The sequence below is a fragment of the Dipodomys merriami genome, unplaced genomic scaffold (genome assembly GCF_024711535.1).
Source record: "Dipodomys merriami isolate MVZ:Mamm:240054 unplaced genomic scaffold, mDipMer1.0.p SCAF_2743, whole genome shotgun sequence".
NCBI classification, from domain to species: domain Eukaryota; kingdom Metazoa; phylum Chordata; class Mammalia; order Rodentia; family Heteromyidae; genus Dipodomys; species Dipodomys merriami.
The window spans coordinates 31855-36800 of NW_027204208.1; the positions used below are offsets into that span (position 1 = coordinate 31855).

A 4946-nucleotide genomic window follows, 5' to 3' on the forward strand; every position below is an offset into this window, starting at 1 on the left:
TGGCCTTTTAGCCCCAATTGCCTCTACCATGCCTCTAATTTTCTTCTTTTCTTCCATCCATCCCTCAAGCTTGCTCGTGATTCCCAAAGGTAGGGCTTGGAGATATTCAAGACCTTGAGAAATAGAGAGGTTGATGACTCCTATGTTGAATGAGAAAGAGGGGGAGTAAATAAACCTAAATGCAGCCTTCAGCATTCAGAAACATGGCTCGTGTTTTCATTGGCCCCAGAATTGTTTTGGAAAGCAGGAGAATGTTCTCTCAACACTTTTAATTTATTTATTGTTGCAAAGGAGAAGTGTAGCCTTGGAGATTTGAAACAAGTGAATTTCCAAGGCATATTCCTAGGTATCAATATCACTTCCATCCCATTTGCACAGTTGCCTAGTAACGTGTGAGTGAGCCCCATCCATCTCTGACCCACTTGCATGGTCTTGCAGCCTCTCTCCTGTGGGAGTAAGACTTGTGTTAGTACAGTGCCAATCCCGTTATTAACTGTCTTCTTTGCAAGTGAAAACAATGTTTTAAAAAATGCTCACAGGTTTTAAAAAAATGCTCACAGGGCATAAGAGAGCAAGGCATGATTGGCTCTGAGAGATAAAGTGGGATGAAGCTGTATTACAAAACTGTTATTTAAACAGAGTTGGCAACTTCATCCATAGTAACTCTTTCTTCAGGATGGACAGAAACACAAACTCCCAAAAACCAGTCTGGCCAAGAAAGCTACATGGACGTCCAATGATTCTAAACTTTTATTCTGTTTACAAGAGAGCTGAAGTCCTGGCAGGAAAGGGGACAGGTCCTATAGGGACAAAATCCAAGTGGTGGTGTCAATGCAGTGATAATGGTCCCTTGTCATTCTGGTGTCAACTCTCAGTCTGTCCAAATCCAGGTGTTGTGAACTCCCTGGGGAGTAGTCTATGAAGAGATAAAAGGGGAAATGCAGTTCTTTGATCAGTTTCTCAGGAAGTGCTGAGAATCATGTCAGGCAAAGTGACATTCTTTTTCTATTGCTGGAGTTTTCTTTTTTTTGGGGGGGGGGAGGGTCCGGTCTTGGGGCCTGAACTCTGGGCCTGAGTGCTGTCCCTCAGCTCTTCAGCTCAAGGCTAGCTCTCTACCACTTGAGCCACAGCGCCACTTCCGGCTTTTTTCTTTTTGATTATGTGATGCTGAGGAATCGAACCCAGGGCCTCGAGCATGCAAGGCAAGAGCTCTACCACTGAGCCACCTTCCCAGCCCCTCTATTGCTGGAGTTTTCTGAATTGTCAATATGACACCATGCCTAGTACATCTCCAAGTGTGTATCTATAGGGAAGAGCATCATTTTCTGTTTTACTTTGCAATACAACACTTCCTCTTGCCATTCTTAAATAGCATCTTTTTGTACAGATCATCCATGAAAGCTCTACTTTGGGACTTAGCTATATAATAGATATGTCTTACATTTATGGAGCTGACCAAGTCCATCTGCAGTTCCCCTTTGTCTTATTAGAAAGAATTTCCATGGATCCAGTGAAACCTTGTATGATGTGTTCCTCAGGCAGTGGTAGGAAAGGACCTACAATTATGTGGCATCTCCATCCCTTCCATAAACTCCTTTCTCCAATCTTCCATCTTGTCTTGATACCAGTAGGAATGGTAGGCATCTCTGAGGGAGGTATATTAGGCCAACATACAAGTCAGTAGCACTATATTTTCACAGAATACATTTCCCTGATGTGGTACAAACTCTGTGTGTATCTGTGAGGGAAGGAGTCGTTGAAGGGGAGGCTTGACCTGGGAGAACACCAATGAGGTTTTACTGGGATAATTCAGAAAGGATGTGATGCACTGCTGACACAGTAGCTACAGAAGAGAAGATGGACAGTGCTCCCTTTGTGTGTGTTCAAGGAAGAGATAGCAAGACAATGGTGAGGGACCTGAAGTGTGGTAACAAGGGTTAAAAATTTGATCTTGGGCTGGGAAGGTAGTTCAGCGGTAGAGTGCATGCCTTGCAAGCATGAGGCCCTGGGTTCGATTCCTCAGCACCACATAAACAGAAAAAGCCGGAAGTGGTGATGTGGCTCCAGTGGTAGAGCGCTAGCCTTGAGCTAAAGAGCTGAGGGACAGTGCCCAGGCCCAGAGTTAATGCCCATGACCAGCAAAAAAAAAAAAAAATTGATCTTTACTGAGTCCTCATCTATTCTGAATTAGCTAGTGTGAGGATGCTAATATTTGATCAAATTTTTTTAATGAAATGTCCCTCTACAGTCTAAAGAGTCATTTTACTTAAGTCAAATGATTGGGAAGGTATAAAAAAGCATGTAAGGCCAGGTGCCAGTAACTCATGCCTGTCATCCTAGCTACTGAGGAGGCTGAGATCTGAGGATAGCCATTTGAAGCTAGCCTGGGCAGAAAAGTCCCCATGAGATACTTATCTCCAATTAACCACTAAGAAACTGGAAGTGGCACTGTGGCCAAGTGATAGAGGGCTCACCTTCAGTAAAAGAAGCTCAGAGATAGCACCCAGGCCCAGAGTTCAAGCCCCAAGACTGGCTAATTGTGTATATATATACTACATATATATGTGTATATATGTATACACACATATATACATGCACATACATATATACATTTATATAGATATGTATATGTATATAGAGAGAAACATAGACATATATACAAAAGCATATAGGAAGCTATGGGCTCATTAATAGGAATTATGTGGAGGAAGAGCTTTTTTGGCCTATGGTTCCAATGTATACTGAACCAAGACTGTTGCTGGTGGCTCATGTCTGTAATCCTAGCTATTCAGGAGGCAGAGATTTGAGGGTAGAAGTTCAAAGTCAGACTGAGGAGAAAAAGCTATGAGAAATCTCAAATTAACCAGCAGAAGTCCTGAACGTGGAGCTGTGGTTCAACTGATAGAGTGCTAGACTTAAGGAAAAAAGCTCCAGGACAGTCCCCAGGCCTTGAGTTCAAGCCCTAGTACTGGCATGAAAACCAAACCAAACCACACAGAATAATCATAGGGCTTCTATCACAGGCAGCTCACCTCTATACTCCATGAGCAGCCAGAAGAAATCTCCAAATTATCAAAGCCACCATATTGGATAATCTTTTTTCCTAAACAATTAACTTTATGTAATCCAAGACTTCAGTCAAACAAGAATCTCACTTTAAGGCTCATTTAAAGTGAGATATATTCCCAAAGTAATCAGAAGGTAAGCTAGCTAGAAAGGATTTCTCAGTAGTGGGAAGTTAAGAAAGAGAAGAAAAAGTGACACTCGGAGTTCTCTTACTAGTCTTCACAGCTCATGATGTGTGAAAAGAATCACTTGAAGTTATGTGTAACAAGGAAATACAGTGTGGTTAATTTCCAGAAGGCCAATTAATGAGATTTCTGAACCAGGAGCTCAACCTGAAATCCTAGCTATTAAGGAGACTGAGATTAGAGGATTGTGATTCAAAGCCAGCCTAAGTAGGAAAATCTGTGAAAGTCTTATTTCCAATTAACCACTATAAAGCCAGTAGTGGATCTGTGGCTTAAGTAGTAAAGGGACAGCCTTGAGAAAAAAACTAAGGGAGAGTATAAGACCCTGAGTTGAAGCCATACTACTGACAAAATAAAGGAAGGGAAGAAGGGAATGAGGGAGAGGAAGTTAGGGAAGCAAAGGAAAGAAGGAAGGAGAGTAAAATTGAATCACTGATGATAATTACTCTTAGTGATTCAGGAGTTCTGGGTTGTAATGACTTTTCTGTCACTAGAGGACAGTGTTGAGTTTCCTAATGCAGGAATTACCAGGGCAAAATTGTGAGATCCTATAGAGAGCTCATCAGAACTAGATCCTAATTTTGGCTCCACTAATTGCTCATTGCTGCTTTGCATCATTTTGAACGAAGTCTTTCTATGTAAAATGTGGTTCATATTTATACATAGTTACAGGCAACAACAACAACAAAAGACCTATGAAAGTCTCTTCAAATAGGAACTTAGATGGCCTTATTGAGTGGGGGATAATAAAGCAAGGTTTTGTTATTATCTAGGGAAATAGAGGACAAGCATGATTAAGATTGAAATTGTGTAATATGAATTCGGCTTCCATCAATGTCTAAGTGTGATCTTTCATGATAAAGGCTGGCTTATGTTCCTCTTCCATATCACATGTTCCATGGTCATCATTCTCTCATCCTGACTGGGCAGGGATGTTTTCTTTGTTCCAAACCAAGTGAGAGTCAGTTCATTAACATGAACTCCTTACAATGACACAGATCTTGAATTTTTCTACCTTTCTATCATCAATATCTAATTCTAAAATAGAATGAGTATGTGGTGTTTTGCTTGTTTTTGTTTTTTAGTTTAGGCTGGACATCAGTGGCTCACACCTGTAATCCTAGCTACTCAGGAGGCTGAGATCTGAGGATCATAATTCAAAGCTAGCCAGGAAAGGAAAGTCCATGAGACTCTTTTTTTTTTTTTTTTTTTTTATTTTATTTGAGAACATACTGTACAGAGGGGTTACAATTACATGGGCAGGATAATGCATACATTTCTTACCAAGCATTGCAGCCTCCTCCTTTGTTTACCCTTCACCTCCCTTCCCCGCCTCCCCCCTCCCCCCACCCAATTATACCCCCCTCCCCCCCCACACCGACATTGTAAAGCTGGTTTTGACATGACATTTTGTACTTCTCATTGTTGCAACAGGTCCACCTGAATCCTTAAACGACTTGTTTGTCCCCATCTCCTCCACATGTTATACTGACATCAAATATAGTGAAAGCGGGGGTTACACTGTGGGGGAGGGACATACAAAGCAACAAAGAAATAATCTTATAAATGCGTTAGAAACACATGCATGAAAGAAACGAAAACATTAAAATACATATTTAAGGGTTCATTTTCCTAACATCACATTATCTGACCTTTTCCGCTTGACTCATACCTATACTATATATTGCAAATAAG

The 4946-nt window shown here is 41.2% G+C and overlaps 1 long non-coding RNA gene across 1 annotated transcript; it reads right to left on the reverse strand.

The window, feature by feature from the left end:
* Positions 1-732: 732 nt before the first annotated feature.
* On the reverse strand, positions 733-1643 carry LOC138837719 (uncharacterized). The gene is made up of 2 exons (XR_011375425.1): positions 1442-1643; positions 733-916 (listed from the first exon to the last, which is right to left on the reverse strand). It is a non-coding gene; the product is annotated as an uncharacterized lncRNA (long non-coding RNA).
* Between the last annotated feature and the right edge of the window lie 3303 nt (positions 1644-4946).